At 36.0% G+C, this 17,940-nt stretch overlaps 1 protein-coding gene across 7 annotated transcripts in view; it reads left to right on the top strand.

The window, feature by feature from the left end:
* Positions 1 to 2,810: 2,810 nt before the first annotated feature.
* Positions 2,811 to 17,940, top strand: part of LOC145989491 (uncharacterized) — a 203,645-nt gene continuing 188,515 nt past the window's right edge. For all 7 annotated transcript variants that reach the window (XR_014441859.1, XM_083124844.1, XM_083124846.1 and 4 more), the window contains exons 1-2: positions 2,811 to 2,941; positions 10,327 to 10,424. The gene's annotated coding sequence lies outside the window, so the exon portion shown is untranslated. The remainder of the gene's footprint in view (positions 2,942 to 10,326; positions 10,425 to 17,940) is intronic.

Below are 17,940 nucleotides of genomic sequence, written 5' to 3'. Positions count from 1 at the left end.
GTGTTATAACACAGGTTAGTGATCGTTTTGCAATATTTATATAAATGTCTGCATATGTCTATAAAAATAAGCGGGCATTACAGGCCGCAAATGTCGGCTTCTCTGTCAGCGCCGCCCGCCACGCTTCTCCCGATCTCTCGGCTGCAGATCGAAATGGACGCACGGTATATTCACATGAGCAAGATTTAGCATTGATCCACCAGTGAAATATATTTGGATCAGCAAAATCTTAGTACATATGAAAACATGGATTACTATAATCTATAAAGGTGAATCAATCAATCAACACACCAAGAAAGTCATGTTCTATGATCTGCACTAACTTATGTCTGACCTTCAGCTCTCTTGGGTTGATTTTGCATGTTTATGCTTGCCTTAGATCCAAATATGAAGCTCCTTGGGTGGGTTTCAGTTCAACACACCTTATGTACATAAATGAGCACAACCACCTACCTAGAACACAAAGCAGTAGTCATTCTATTCCTCATGTAAGTTGTTAATGAATACTAATTCGACCTATTTCTATATCTTTTCTATTTTCTCACCAACGTATATTTTCATTTGATTTGTTCACATTACTAGGTGCACCTTCATAGTAACAATTCACATTTTAATACTTGCAGAAATATTTCAATTTCTTCGCAATTTGATGTTTTTATATTATTTTGATATCATTAGAGTATATTATAATTATACAATAATATATATTTATTCATATATATTTTTTTCATTATATAAGCATGTGTGTAAAATATATTATTCATCTTTTTGCAGGAGTCAGGCATGCTACATTCCGTGATGCATCCACAACTACTTCTTCAGCTGGGAACATGGGCCAACCAGAAATCTTGAGGTGGACTGGTTGGATGCAAGGAATATCTGCCGTCGGCACTGTATGGATGCTGTCAGCTTAGAAACACCACAAGAAAATGAATTTGTCAAGCAGAGACTTGCAAGAGGTATGGACCAATAGTACATTATTTATCTTGATGAAAAACATTCAATATTTAATCCACCAGTTAAAACATTCAACACATTGAGCTGCAGTGGTCAGGTTGGTAGGGCGTCTGACTGCCATGTGGGAGACCCAGGTTCGATCCCCAGGGTGGTTGATCTAAGGTCGGAATTTTTCCAGCCTTGTACCCACATAAAGTGGCCCTGGGTCAAACCCAGCTTCAAATCAATGGGTACCTGGAGGTTAACGAGTGTCAGAGCATGGTGCTGATCACATCAACTACAAAATGAGAGGTCAAGAATGTGTAGGGTCCTACCCCAACATCCCCTAAATATGCCTTCATGACACAGTGCTATGTGCACAGGAAACTTTACTTTTACCTTACACATTATAAATAATTAGTTCTCTGAGTGTATGATACTAAAGTACATTTATATTGTTCCATAGAATTTAGTAAATGATCTATTATGTACATTCTCTTTCATTAAATAGAAGATTACATTGAATCGCTAGTAGAATATGATCTTATAGCATTAAGTACAATTGAGTACTGATCCACCAGTGAATTATATTCATATCAGCAAGATTTAGTACCGATCTACAAGTGAAATATATTCAGATCAGCAAGATTTAGTACAGATCCACAAGTGAAATATATTCAGATCAGTAAGATTTGGTACTGATCCACAAGTGAAATATATTCAGATCAGCAAGATTTAGTACTGATCCACAAGTGAAATATGTTCAGATCAGCAAGATTTAGTACTGATCCACCAGTGAAATATATTCGGATCAGCAAGATTTAGTACTGATCCACCAGTGAAATATATTCAGAACAACCAGTGAAATATATTTATATTATCAAGGTAGTACTGATCCACCAGTACAATATAAGTTTCTACATTATTAAACAGAATTTAATATAAATCCAGACGTGAAATACATGCACATCAGCAAGGCTTAGGACTGACCCACCAGTGACATATATTCACATTAGCAAAGTTTAGCACTGATCCACCAGTGAAATCTAATTTTTTACATTATTAAAAAGAATGTAGTACTGATCTACAAATGTAACATATGCAGTACATCATAAAGTAGTATTCTAAAGTTGATAGTTAGTCTCACAAATTAATCGGAATCACAAATATATAACAATTATTATAAATAATTCACTTTTTTTGTCCATTTTGCAGTTTCTTAAAAATCACTTTACATTTCAAGTCTACATTTTCGAGAATATGCATACAGCATCCATATTAATGAAGGGAAAAAATCTGTTAAAATGGATGAGAGTGATATTAGAAATGGAATTTTTAAACGTTGCAAACCTTTGTAGAGTATGATTTGTTGATCTGAAAAGATTGGACATTCTAGAATTAAATGTTGAGCATCAGGATTATTATTGCCACATTTACAATTTTCTTGAGTTTTAATTTTTATTTTTGCTAAATGTGCAATGAGAATTGTTTTGATGCAAAAGTAAGTAAATTAACTAGAGGTTTGGAAGCAACAAACAATGATATCATGCAATATTTCCACCAATGTTCTCATAAAAACTTCTCTTATATATTTTCCACAACACATAATTGCACTGATGCTGCAACAGAAATGGATATTTTCCTTTCTTGAAAAGTTAATTTTACTTTTTCAATGCCACTAAATACAAAACAAAGGGAATGGGTGTAGTAATGGATATTTTGAGGGAACACATCCTTATGAGTAACTGCCCAAGGAACCTCTCTTTTTACAACTACTTAAAAAGCACAAAAGCAAACATTTATGAGTTCAATGCTTTTAAAAAAATATCTACATACAAAATATCTACATATCAGATCATAATTCCTTCTAGCTTTAAAATTTACAAAATTCTTGTTATACCCTGAATGTCATTCACATTCAATTTTCTAATTCACCTTAACAACATTAATATTAAACATAATTTTATACAGCATAAAATATCACAAAATCTTGCTCATGGCATAAGTAAGCATTTGTTTCTCTTAATGTTATTTAGCTATATATGTAGACTAATATTTATAATTAATGTACTGTATGTGCTTCATAATATTGAGTCAATCTACAGGGCCAATGGCAGTATATCTTATTCTAAATTCTCTGTCAGCATTTTAAAAATATTTTGACATTTTAAAGATCAAGGATGATCAAGTGAAAGGATCATAAGTTACTATTATGATTGTGATTTTGGTAGTTGATTAGTACTTTCTGTTTCATGTACATAGATACCTTATAATTTTAATCACAAATAATAAACGGACATATTTTTATATTTTGGTCCCATACATTTTATCGATACCTAGTAAAATGACAACTTAATTCGAAAAATAAATTCCTATCTTTTGTATGAAGCAAGAGTGTGTCTAATTTAAACTACATCCACACATAATTTCTAGATTAATATATTTGTCCCTAATCCAATCAATTTTAATGAACATAAGACATTTTAGTTTTCAGTGTACAATGTAAAATATTGCAGTGGGTAATCCAACTGACAGTTATAGATAATTGCATATTGGAAGCAATATAGAGTAGGTCATTCCTGCTTCTGTTTTGTAGTATACTTTTGTAACTTTTCCTGTGATGATGATTCTGTTATGTTTAGTTTTCTTAGATTAATTTATGTCACACAGTTTGTAGTTTTTTCACTTATATTTCGTTTGCTTAGATTAAGTTAATTTACATTATCTTTCATGCGAGTTATGTTCACCCTTTCACTGCTGAAACTGTAATAACATGGTCTGAACCTATAAGTTCAGAGATTCCTCATAGTGTATAATCAATATATTTTCTTTCTTATTGAACTTAACTTAGAATATTCAAACATTACAGTCATGTTCTCTCTTAGGAAGTGAATGTAATTTATATTGCACTGGTTACTATCCTTGAATAGCATCTAGAGAAGAAAAATCTGATGTGGTCATTGTTATCACTGCTATTGTACCCACCCTAACCTACTACAGGACTACAGGAATCCCAGGGATGTAAAATATAGCATCTACCAGTAAGTTTTGATATTGCTGCTACCTTATGGACGAATCACTCACTACAAATGAATCAGGTGATGAGCAATCTAATTTTGATAATTTCGTTTTGTGTTTTCAAAAAAAAAATGATTTTATTATATAAGAACCTGAGTAGAGGTGTGATGCCTTAGTGAACATCCATTAATATTATAAAGCTCACTTAATCTTTGTTTTAATGAATTTTGTGTGAGTAAAGGTGAATTCCAAGATACATGGATGTTGTTTGATTTTCACACATCATAAGTATATTAGCTACTATTTTCAAGTTTTATTCAGTACAGAGCATCTTGCCACATGAATATATACTCAGCAGTTAAAGGGTTAAGTTGAAGCATGCTTAGCTGTTGCAACTTCAGTGAAGTTGTTATGTAGGTTAGCATAGGTGATTAGTGCAAGTTCAGTTTCATCGAATTGAAAAGATTTTAGTTAGATAAAAATGTTCTTTCTTACTGCAAGCTATATTTAGATTAAGTGTGGTTAGTCTAAGTTTGTGATATTTAATATATTAGCTTTGGTTCACTTAGGTTAGGTTTGCTTCTGTTGATTTCTTCCTTTAGAATTTAGTGTATCTATAGAAAATCCTATAAATACACAGATCTAGTACAACCACCCTTTTTTTATTTTTCTGTTCACAAATGCTATCTCTCCATAAGTATGCAAGACCATATATTCACAGTAAACAAGATTTCAAATAGGGTATCCCATGAAGGACCTGATGTACAGTGATATCCAGAATACCACATGCATATTTCCTTATTTTCTTTAACCATCAATTAGGCATGTAGAGTACCAGTGTACACTACCAATATTCATTGTGAGATTGCAACACTGTGAACTATACTTCACATGGCCACTTTTGTGTACCTGAACGTTTATTTCTTGGCTTTATTCGAAGCTCAGCTGTGTTGTTCTGTTGCACATCTAAGCCAAGAAAATGTCAGTCGCATACTTGAGAGACATACATAACAACAAAAATATCAAAGTGTAAAAAGCGACGGAAGACATAGCAGATTTCAGTGTTATACAGAAGTAGGTTAGTGAGGAAGAGGAAAACATGTAGGTATGTGTTAGTGAAGAAAGTGAACATGAAAGTGAACACCTGACTGGAATTGAACAAGACATTGCTTCCTTGTTACTTATTTAGGTACGTGCCATGATTGACTTTAACTTTATAATTTTACATCACTTAGAGAGTGCAGCAAAAAATTGCAGCTGATCTTAGAAGAAATACAAAGAAGAGACTATAAATGACGCAATTTCATTAACTTTCTCAGTCAGGCAGATAGGAATCTGGCCTCTTTGAGGGTTGCTGCTAGTGTCCCCTGCCAATGACCCTCATCCCCTTTTGGTTCTCCAAAGATCTAAACTTGTTGGGCCCCATGGAGCCCTTGGTAATTTGGTGCCCTGGATATGTTCTTGGGTATTGCATTAGACCTCCCGCAAAATCACATGGTGCACCCCTTTTCATTCACCAATCAAAATGCACCCCCCCCCCCAAAAAAAAAAGGAACTGAAAAAATTGAGACTTCAGCTAAATGACCTTTGTCGTTTAGGGACAAATACAAGCGGAAACTTTAAAACGACCAGTCATTTACAGGCAGGAATGTGTTAATATGATGTCATATGTTTTCATGGGAATGTGTAAATACTATTACCAAATATTTTTAATTTAATACAATTATTACATAGACTAAGGGGTTTGTATTAAATCTATATGAAGTTCCATTGCATATTGGATACATAGCTCTGAAGTTTGCCCACTAGCCTTTATGGCCATTTCAATAAATACAAGCGCAAGGAACATGCAGTAACCTTCACACTTGAGGTAACAGTTGATGTTGGGCAGACAGTTATTTAAAAGAGTGTGTGTGTGTGTGTGTGTGTGTGTGTGCACAAATCAACATTAGATTTATAACCTTTCTGATTACTGTTTTAAAACATTGCACATTCCCTCCTAAAAGAACTGAGTTATTTTGCAGTTGCTAGGTTCAAAAATTAATGAGTTATAGTTAGCTTCTTTTTTTAAAACAGTAACTCTTTTAATCGTGTGTTTATGATTATCTGGACTTCATAAATATAAATACGTTCATGGAAAAATTGATCTGTGTTTTATTAAATGAGAAATGGAAAGTACAAACTGCAAACAAGTTAGACACAATCAATATCATTAATTGCAATAAAATAAATGCATGAAGACTTACCCATGTCCCATTTATATTTCTGACACATAATAAAAGCCTTCATATGTTATTACAACAAATATGATGAAACTTGCAGTCAGTGTTGCTTGCAAATTCATTGAAATTAAGTTACATTGGTTAGCATTGGTGATTAATGCAAGTTCAGTTTCATTGAAAATTTGTTAAGTTGGGTTCAAAATATTCTGGTTAGATCAAGACAATTTAATTACTCTCCCCTTATATGCATATATACTTTCTCTTTTTAAATAAGAAAAGTAGTTCACTTCTAAGTGAACAATTTTTACTAGAAAAGTAAATAAAATATTCAGTGCTTAAAGGTAGAATGAAGATCACACACTAGTACAAATTACAGGTATTCTATTTAATAGTTGTGTAATGTACCTTTCATTTTTCATTTAATTAAACACAGATCAATTTCTCCATGACTGTGTATTTTTAATAGATTCTATGTTACATATTTATCATTCTTTATATTTATGAAGTCCAGATAATCATAAACACATGATTAAAAGAGATGTGAGAAATGAAACACCCTCAATTTGGGAATTTTATGGACCAAAAATATTAAGGTATTTATGACACTTTGTAAGACTCTTAAATTGTACTTGAATTCCCCTTGTTGCAAATAATTTTGGATATTATGTCATAAAAAAAGTCAATTCTTAAAAATTCTTTGTATTTGTGATGTGAAACTCTTCCAACAACTGAGTATTTCCAGAGACCTTTAACAATTTTCTAATATTTTGCAAATCTGGACAGCAAATCAAAGAAGGTAAAAAGAACCACTTCGATTCATCAAGGAAGAATTAGATAATATATATGTATCAAAGTTTTAATTCAGAGAAGAATTCTAAGTTTGATTTCCTGAACATCAGTGCTTCAAAATACTGATGAAAAGAGTTATTGTTCTTTGAAGGACAAGGATTGCCAGGTGAAGATTGATTGACTTATTGATTTATTTGATTTATTTTACTTCGCCTTTTGTGTAATGATATGATGACATTGATGAATGGACACTCACAAACATCCATGCCCAGGCCATGGCGTTAAAGTGCAATGTGCTAACCATTCTGCTATGGAGACCGGCAGTTTCGTTAGTAGAAAAATAATAATAATGATAATAATAACTCTCACATCTCCCCAGATTGTATATTGTAGTGTCCAATTAAGACAATATTCCATATCACTTCCTCAGGGTTAAAGATTTGAGAGGGTAGAATTTCCCTCGCAACCCCAACAAAAAGCATCCTGCTTACAACAATTCCAAAAATATTGTACAAACTCAGTGGGCTATTTTAAATTCGTAATTAACATGAGAGTTTGCTTATCAAAATATCTATAAAAGTACACTGTAAATAATGATTTTAAATGTTTTAAATGAAACTTTTATCCAAGTAAAGTACTTATTTTAATTTGTTTCTTGAGTTCCACTGTTGATGATGTGTTGCCATCCCTTTCCCAACATATATGCCAGCCATAGTACTTGGTACATGGTGTGATTGGTTCCACTTGCACCTGTTTGTTTGAAGGCCTCCCTGCCATGCAACTTTTTATTGGGTGCCGAGTGGTCAGTGCATTGTCCCTGTCTACTGATTTTGCAGAATGGACTCTACTGCTTTGTTCTCATCTTCCATGAAAAAGAAAATAGAATTTAGTGATTTCATTGGAAGTGATAATTTGGTATAACCTCAGTTTTATTTATTATGTACATGTAATGTATATTGATAATAAACATCATGCCCTCCCCCATCAAAGTACCTTACTTATGTATATGACTGACTCTCTCTTATCTAGTCTATGAGTTAATTAGCCAGTTTTATCATTGCTAATAAATTAATATACTGAGAGAATAATAAGAAAAACACAATATTTTGGGTTAATTGGAAGCAGTAGTAGCAGACTGAATCAATCTCAACTATGCCTATAAAAAGTATTTGCTCCTTCTTATTTAAGTACTTTTTCGATTGTTCTCGCAATGTGCTATTACCTGTCACCAGAGCTCCAACTCGGAGAGAAAGAAGCCTCCCCAGTAGTGTACTGGTAATGTTGTCACCTTGTAATCAAGGGTTCCAGGTTCAATACCCAGTGGAGGCAAATCGTGATTTGGATCACAATTTAAACTGTGGGTCCTGTCCCAATTAGCCTATCTATGTATAAAATGCACTTAAAAAGAAACTCAGAAAGAAGGAAAACAGGATAACTCATATGAACTATGTTCAGTAGCGTAGCGTTATAGTACGCCTGTACGCCCGGCGTTCCCAGATTTAAAATTTCAAAAATGCTAAAATGCTGTGATTATAAAGTAAAACGTGACTAATTTCAAATATGTTTGACCTTCATGGCATTATAATAGCTATTTTTCGCGATCCGCTTGCAACGCTCCACTCTCAACACTCGTTCTAGCATCTCTTTTCAATGCCTTTCCCGGCCTGATGCCGAGCAGGTTCGGCATACAGGACTCCTATATTCCTTGCTGCCTTTATGGAGGGAAAGCTTCCATTTCTACAGCACGTGCGTAAATGGGCTCTCTTATGCTGGCGTACGAGAGGTCTACCGTGATTGGTTCATGTGACCCTTCCTGCCTTCTGAAGCAGACGACAGCGGTAGCATTCCTACCCGGTTCTTCGCTCTCATGCAACTCGTGCTATGTGATGCTACAATACGCAATATTGACTGACGTAACTTTACCAATCTCAAATGTACTGCTTCTTAATGGTCACTGCATTGTATGATTTATCGCACGAACAGCGATGTGCATTAGAAACTAAAAGATCAACACAGTTTTTGTGAAGTAAGTTGGTGAAGTCCTTGTGGTAGAAATTCAGCGTGTTGCTGCTCTACCACTTAACCCGCAAAACTATTAATTTTTTTATTGTATTTTTTCGTTATTATCTAACTGCTAAATATTGTGTCAATGGAAATGTTTAGCATTCATTTGAAAACTCTTAACATCGAATGGTCTCTGGACAAAATTATTTTAAAATGTTTATCAGCATTCCCAAGATGTAATAAACAGTGGTCTGAATTACTAATTGGCACTGTTACGTCAGTAGAGTGTACGATATTTGGATCATCCACTCTGCTTTGCACAGTGCGCCAAGACGACAGAGGTCCCTGGTTCAAATCCCAGCATGAGCACGGGTGTTCTTTGTCAGTGTCCCTTCATTAATATCATCACTCATATTCATATTTGCGATTAACCAAAAGTGGTAGAAAAGCGAAGTAAAATAAACCAAATCAATGAGTAGTTGGATCAACCACAACAATGACGTCTGCTGTTGTTCAAAGGCGCTTGTGATTCAGGTAGGTTTTCTAATGACTTGCGTCATGCAGAAAGGTATAAAACACCAGAGTTCAAAACATTTGTGGCATAGTGAGGCATCTAATTGTCTAGCTAAAACATGCATGGATGATGTTTTATTGAAAACCCAGCTGACTTCAGGCAAATACCATAAGTAAGTTATTAAGCAAGAAAGGGCCGACCCTTCCTTCGCATTTCACGTTCCCACCCGAAATGTCCATGCTACGTCACTGACTGTGTTATACCATGGCGCTATTGAAGTAATGTTCAAGTTTCGAATGGAAACCAGTGAACATGTCTATCTTCACATGATCACATTACGAAAAGGAGAAATTAGACAGTCACCACACTATTCAGCTCTCTTTACTGGTGAATTGTATGAGTAGTCCTTTTCCTATTATTATTTTTTTAGTGCCATGCCTCACATTCAATATATACAACAAAACTACATTTTCATTTAGATGATTTCATAACTGTTAGACTGGACCATCTCTTGATTGATTGATGATCGATCGATTTGGTTTATTGTACTTCGCATTTCTGTCACTTTTGGATGATCACAAAGATGAGGAAGAGTGATTACATGATGAAATTGATGAAGGGACACTTGCAAAGAACACCTGTACCCAAGGGCTGGACTATCTCTTAAAAGATTGTTTGTAAGTACTGGCAGTATTACTAATTTCTTCTCTTAAGAGAAAAAATCTGGGTGCTGTAATTAAGAATAACTGATAAGTGATTTTAATATTTGGAAATAAAATCTTGAATTATATTACTTTTCTCTGAAATCCTTCCTGTACAAAATATTCTTTGTGTTGTTTTTAGAGAAAATCCAAGTAATAAACTAACCAAGAGGAAAATTAATTAGAGTGACCCCTGATTTCACATCAGAATACTGAAATTTGAATCCTGGAATGATGAAGGTAAGTAAGGGTTTTCTATTTATTCTCACTCCTAAGAATGTACTGATTGCTTCCCACCATTCATCAGTGATTGCTGTGCTGTATATATTAATTTGTTGTGTTTGTTTCCTCAACACCTTGATCAACCTAGAGAAGTAGAAAAGTGAAACTTTTTACTTGTAGTATATACAACACGTGCTTCAGATGTTGTGCAAGGAGGTGAAAAATTATAAAGGAAACTAAATGCTTATAATTTTTCCTCTACAGTACATTCTAAGAACTTTGATTAAAAAAGTAACTTTGCACTTACTTGCAACTTCAGTCAGAGTTACAATAATTATTTATGGTGTTGCCTTCTTCTATCTGACTTGGTTTTGTCTACATTTTTGCTGAAATTTCCTACATATTTTATCAAATTATTTTAAACCTATGTAAGTAAGTCTCTGTCATTCCTGAACCTGAAGGTTTATTGCTGCAGCAACATAGGGATTCCATCTGTCCCAATTGCATCTGCATCATTTTTAATAATTTCCTTAAGATTAATCTTTATACTGTCATTTGTTCTATATTTTCGCATCAAGTTTCCGAAACAGAATTGTGTAAGCATTTGTTTCCTCTCACTTCCACCTCAATATTTTAATTTTGATTTATATTTTACATCAAGGGACTTGTTACAAATGCCTGCCTTTTTTTATCTTCTTATATTTCCAAGTATAATGGGGCATTCTCAAGGAGGCAGATGGTTGGTGTGAATCATAACCTGGCATGGTATTCATAAAAACTAAATTGCTGAAAAAGATGACAAAGACTTAGACTGTGCAGTCATGATATGGAACTATTTATTGTGTATATTTATTAGATATAATAGAAATGAAACACTAATGCAAGTAGAACAGAAACAGAACAACTTAAAATTTTACAGCAATTTCTATATATATGTGGAATATTGGTGAGAAATTTTCGTGATATTGTTTCTAATTATAATTTTGTTTAATATGATCCATTTTATGAAATAAATTGTACCTCTCTTTTTAATTTAGATTAAAGATACGGAAAAGTTGGTTTACAGTTGGCACTCCAATTCAGGAGGCATGCCCAGGATTTTGAAGTATTTTTCTAAGCTTAATATTGTAAATGTTTACAATATCTTTCCTTAACACATTAACTGCCATGTGAGTTGTATTTAACTCATGCTAGTTTTATGCCCAGGACCCCATGAAGTGTATTTAATTCACACGTCTCTTTAACTTGGGAGCCTTGTGGTGCACAGGCAACTTACGTTACCATGCTCTAACATGCATGTTTACTTGAACAGTGGAACCATGGACAAAATTTTGCAGATGGTTTGTGACAGTCTTATTTAGTGAAGCTGTTGTTGTTATGGCCTTAGGCAGGAGCAATTTTCCAGGGGGGTTCACTCATAATTGTTCGCCTGGGCTGGGCATTGCCAGAAATATGAATAATAGAAATAATAATAATAAATAAAATAAATAAAATAATAATAAAACAGAAGTGAAAAGGGAGGGTTCACACATGGGCTGCAAGCCTGGGAACAAAACCCGTTTCGCTCTCAAGTTTCAGAATTTAAGATGTATGAAAATTTTAGCTCAATCATTTCAGCATTGTCTCCTTGTTTTATTTTTGTGAAGCTTGGAATAAAGTTTTGTAAATGTGTTACAGATTTTGGTTCTGAACTTCCATTAATCCATCATGCCAGAAGTTTCAGGGAGGGTTTGAACCATAGAACACTCAATGATCAGAAAATAATACAGTGCTCGTAAAAAGACATTCCTGGTTTCAAAACATGAATCTACCCCATGCAGTATTAGTGTTTGCCATGCAAATGTGTACCGGTCATGTCATAATACACCCCAGTTCATATACAGTGCCTGAAACTTCCTGTCAGTGTGGAGACCCTACCCAATCACTCACATATTTGTTTCTTCAATGTCCACTTCAGCATCAACATCGAAATACTCTTTATAAACAATTACAACATGTGGATATCCCATTTCTGATGTTCCTTTCGACTCTACTTTATGAACCACGGACTGACATCATGTGGATATTGTACAGCTTTGCACAGAAACACAAAATCGTAATGTACACAAATACAGACTTGAAATGTAAACAGACTTTCAAATAACAAAACACACACGTATTTAGACTCAAGAGACATGGTATCAGAAGGAGAAGAGTGTTATCAAGTGTAGGCGTTCTTGTCACAATCTTTTACTTCTGTGCATGTCCCTCAGTTTTCATTACTTTTGTTCTGGTGGATAAGCATCCTTGCAGATTGGTAACACTGTTCAACGTGCAACCGCAAACGGCGTTCTCCCACCTGCCTTCCCCTCACGAACTCCCCCTTTTCCTTGGCACTTTGCCAACTGGAGCTGTCGGATCGCTGGTCAAACAGTACTGCTCTCAACTCGGACCTCTGGCAGGAAATCGCTAATAGACAGTGTGTGCCAAACGCTCATAAAAAGAACAATAAGAGTACTCAGAAAGAAACAATAACAATGCTTGTAATAACAATAAATGTGATGTGAGCTAAATATAACTCATGTGACATGCAGTGTAATCAGTGGTGGCGATCAGGGGGGCAAGGAGGGACAGTTGCACCCCCACTGTTCACCAAAGTGAACTCTCTTTGCCCCCCTCCCCCAGTTTTGCCACTTTGTCCCCTCCCCCAGTTTTGAAACTCGGTCACCACCACTGAGTGTAATAATTGATTCTAGTGCCACATGAGTTGCATACGACTCACATACATAAAATAATTAAAAATGACAATTTTTCATCTAATAATCAAGAGACATATTGCTTGCAAACAATTTTATTATATACTTGTAATAAGACATTGTAGCCCCAGGGATTTTTTTCTATTGTGGCAGTCAATTTTTATGTTACTCAGCTTGAAATTGTTCCAATTAAAATTTCAGTTGGATTGAACTGGTTTTAATTGGTTTCAGTTGGGATGAATTGGATTCTATCGGATACCCAATAAAGGTATCGGAAAGTATTGGTTTCAATCAGAGTCAGCGTATCAATCAGCGTATAGGGGGTGTGGGGGTAATGCCCCACACTTTCTTGATCCAGTCTTGAGTGGGGGTGATGTGATCAGCATCATGCCCCTGACCGCCCTTACCCCCCAGGGTTTCCCCCAGGTACCCATGTTATTCGATGCTGGGTGGGCACTGGGGCCGCTTCCAACATTAGAAAAGTTCCCGGATTTGAACCGGCTGGGGATCGAACCCGGGACCTTGAGCATGGTAGTCAGACACATTACCAACTGAGCCACCGCGGCCAACCAATTGTATAAGTGGATCGTCCAATGTTACAATGTGTATGGCAGGAATTGGACTACAGGCTTGATGTGTGTCGCGTGACACAGGGAGCTCACATTGAGCACACGTGATGTGATGTTGTGAACCAAATGTAATATGAAACTTTTTGAGTTTCCCTTCCCATTGATATCACTTTCATGTATCTGAGTGTTATTAAACATGAGTTATTCAAGTTTGTAATCGGAAAGATCATTTGTAATAACCCTCTATGTGAAACAAAATAATCTTGTGTATCAAACAGTGATTTGAAAAATATTGGCTTAGGTAACTTCGCAATTGTTCATGTTATCATAAAAGTCCCTTTGTGAGCAATGAATCATACATTACATAACTTTCCTTCTCTAATATAATACTGAATTTTTTATAGAATTTAAATATTACAAGTATGAATTTGAGAACTCATGTTGAATTTCATTTAAAACTGTAATTGTACTTGCATTTTGTGATAATAAAATGATAATTCTTATTATTATTGTTTATTATAATGAGCCAACACCAATACATTGGCTTCAGTATAAGAAATGTCAGACTACAATTTTCTAAAATCCAATAATTTCTTAAGACTTTCATGGCCTCTAAATATCATGATTTTTTTAAAAAAAAAGATGTAATGAACATTTTATGTTTGCATCAACACTGCATGTTCATTTCTCTTGTGATTTAATGTGCTGACAATCACACATGTGAAATTATGAATATTTTTTAAAGGAAAACTCTGCTAGGAAGATTTGTACATGCATACATACATTATATCATATTTTGGTTTTTTGAGGATAACTTATTTGAGCCTACTTCAATTCATCTCCTAATTTCGACATATTATTAGTGAGGTATATCATACAGTTGAAACAGGTATACAGCATCGAAAACTCATTTTCAAATTTTACAGAATTTATTTTGTCATTTTGGGCAAAGCAGCAAAAAACTAGTCATCATTATTACACTCAAAATTAGTCTACTATGCCTACTCTGCTGTGCTCTAACAACTTCAACGTGAACAATAAGTTAATACTTCGTAGGAAATCCATTGCTATCAATCACAACTTGGCATCTACGTGGCATGGAATCGAGGAGAGAATCGACGACAGGACTGGTCGATCTTCTCCCACTCCTCCTTCAGCTGTCTGAACTTCTCATCCGCAGAAGTGGCCCTGGTGCCTCGCAGAAGTCGGCTGAACTCCACCCAGAGATGTTCTATGGGGTTCAGATCGGGACTCTGGCTGGGCCACTCCATAACTGGCACTCTGCGCTGCGCGAACCACACCGTGACGTCCTTTGATCGGTTCTTAGGGTCCTTGTCTTGTTGGAAAACCTAACTTCTGCCCACGCTGCAATGAGCCCATGGCAGCATGATTTTTTCCAGGATGTTCTTGAAGACATGCCGATCCATGATTCCATTGATGCATTCCAGGGGGGCCAGTGCTGAGGGAAGAGAAGCACCCCCACACCATGACCGATCCACTACCGTGCTTGACTGTAGGAAGCTGATACTTATGATGGAATCTGGTGCCTGTAGGACATCGTACCCACTGTATACCGTCAGTCCTGAACAGCAGATACTTCGATTCGTGACTCCAGATTACGGTATTCCACTCACTACAAGTCCAGTTCAGATGTGCCTTGGCCCACTCAACACGTGCCTTCTTATTCTTCTCGGAGACAAGCGGTTTCTTAACTGGCCGATGTCCATTCAGTCTGGCAGCCTTCAGCCTCTTCTTTATCGTCCGTATGGATGGCTGGCGATGTCCTGGACTTGCTAATTTCTGTCCAATATCCACTGCAGTGTGTCAGGGATTCTCCCGAGACATATCATATCCACGACACGGTCTGTGATGCGTGGTCTCCTAGTCTTCTCCTTCTTTATGTATCCTCCGTGGACCTGCCACCGCTTCAGAAGTTTGCTCACAGCCGACTGGCTGATTGAAAACTGCTCTGCCAGCTCTTTCTGAGTCCTCCCTTGGCAATGGCCTGCCACAATCACATCTTGTTGTGCCTTGGTGAGATCGACCACTTTCTTTGTTTTACCCATCACTGAAATTATTATTATAATACATTTCAACAAAACAATTACAGATTGAGATAGAAAAACACTTCTAAAATGAAGATTTAAAAAATACGGAACATCGCCATTTTCGAAAATCGGCGAAAAAATCAATTCTGCTTTTTACCATTGCACACCACGCTGGCTACGGTAACATAATAGACAGTTCAAAGTGCTGTGAAAATTTCATAGAGATCGGATAAGTCCCCAAAATGTTATCCTCAGAAAACCTGAATATAATATAATTTGGGCAGGTACTGTCAGGCACGGAGCATCCATGTAAGCCGTGTAAGCCGGGCTTGCACTTTATTAGTTCTAGTAAAATGTATGTAATTATATGGCAAATTTCGTAAAATCTTCAAAGTTCAACTCTGCCTGTTACCAGTCTTTGAGATCCTGTTTGTTAGATTGCAACACTTCAGCACCAGGAGGCACATGGGAACTCCCACCTTCTGCTTGCGGAAAGCTGTAAGCCGTCTGAATGTTGCCTTACAAATTTCTGACCACGAAGGTGCAGTGCCTACCGTATCTGGATGGAGAAGAGCAAGGAATATAGGGAGAAGAGCAGGCCAAACCCTAGGTTTGTAAACCTATGGCCACAGGCTTACAGCAGCGTTGCAAACCTCATGTTTAGAAAAAGTGTTGTTCATGGACGTCATCAGTATTTCTTTCCACCAGGGAGGATTGAGCAAAGTATTTTTTTTTTTTTCAGGGGCTGGGGTAAACTAGGTATATTTCCCTTCTCAAAATATCTGCAACGTTCTTACAATAATTAACAATTTGATGTGACTGAAATGAAATTGTATGTGTGAAAATGGTTGACATTCATTTTTCAGGAAGTGTCTCCTTGCCTTGCTCCTTCTGGACATCCATGGTGTCGTTTAAACTCCAAAATTATGCTACATACTACTAAATTGTTCTGTGATTTTCATATTATTAATATTAATTTATAACAAAAACATAAATATAAATTCGAATGGTTCAACCAACTGCATGGGTTCGACGTTATACGTGAAAAGTTTGAGAAAATTCAACCAGAACGAAAAGTGGCCCTCTTGTTTTATTTATATCCCCAACTTACAAACGACTTTTTTAACTTGTACGAGATTTAGCACCATTATGCTTGGGTTGGCTTCACTGAATACGTGCCAGCGAGACACAGGTCCTGCAAGAGGAGGAGGAGCTCCAGTGTTGTCGGGTATGAATGGTTGACTGCAAAGGAAATTTTAGCCGGTGGTGCTTCAAGGAGGTTTTTTTCCAGGCACAGGGAATTCTGGAACAGGAAGAGGGAAAAGGAGAAACCTAAAAATGAGCGGGATACGGGAAAACTAGATACACATTGATGTGCTAAGTTCGTGTTTCTGTTTTTAGCTTGTAGGAGAGCATAAACATCAGAAATATTAAGATATCTGTTTTACGTTTATGTATAAACTCAGCTGGTAATAATCAGGGGCATGCCGTGACCTTTCGTGATTGGCAAGCGATGGGTGAATTTTTCGTTTCGGTTAATTATAACAATTTGAAATATAATATAGGTCTACACACATCCCCATTTACAATAATGTGCATAATGGTGACGTATCGGGCTTGAGTGTGTGATGTGCATACATACCACAAAATCAAATCTTCGCTGCATGGTTTTTAAAGAAGGAAAACAGCCTTTCGATATAACTTTTAAATTCCAACCATGAAGAAAATTATGATTTACCTGATATTTGAGGGCAGCTGTAAATTAAATTACGTTCTTCTTTAACCCTGAAAATAATAAACATCCTATTAGCATAAAGTTTCGATATTAAATAAACAGACGGGTTTCGGTTTCTTATTTGGCTAGAATTATGAATCATGACTTGTCTTCAGTTGGATGCAAGCGCAGATATGATTCTGCGAACGTTCATGTCTTTGCACTGCATTATAAAAATTGCTCAAGTCACTCACCGTAGCCTGTATAGTTTCATCAGTGGCGTGCTCAGGATTTTCGAAAGGGAGGGGTTATGTATACCTTTTCTTGGTAGTCAGCCCTCATTTTGTCATATTTTCCTACCTTTGACGTTCTTTTTTAAGGAATACTGGGCGAAAGGGGGGTTATAACCCACATAAACCTCCCTTGGGCATGCCACTGAGTTCCATGGTCCTATATTTGTATATAAAC

The sequence above is a fragment of the Lepisma saccharinum genome, chromosome 6 (genome assembly GCF_977018435.1).
Source record: "Lepisma saccharinum chromosome 6, izLepSacc3.1, whole genome shotgun sequence".
Lineage (NCBI taxonomy): Eukaryota > Metazoa > Arthropoda > Insecta > Zygentoma > Lepismatidae > Lepisma > Lepisma saccharinum.
Note: the sequence above shows the minus strand (reverse complement) of the source record. Positions and strands in the feature narration are given on the sequence as shown.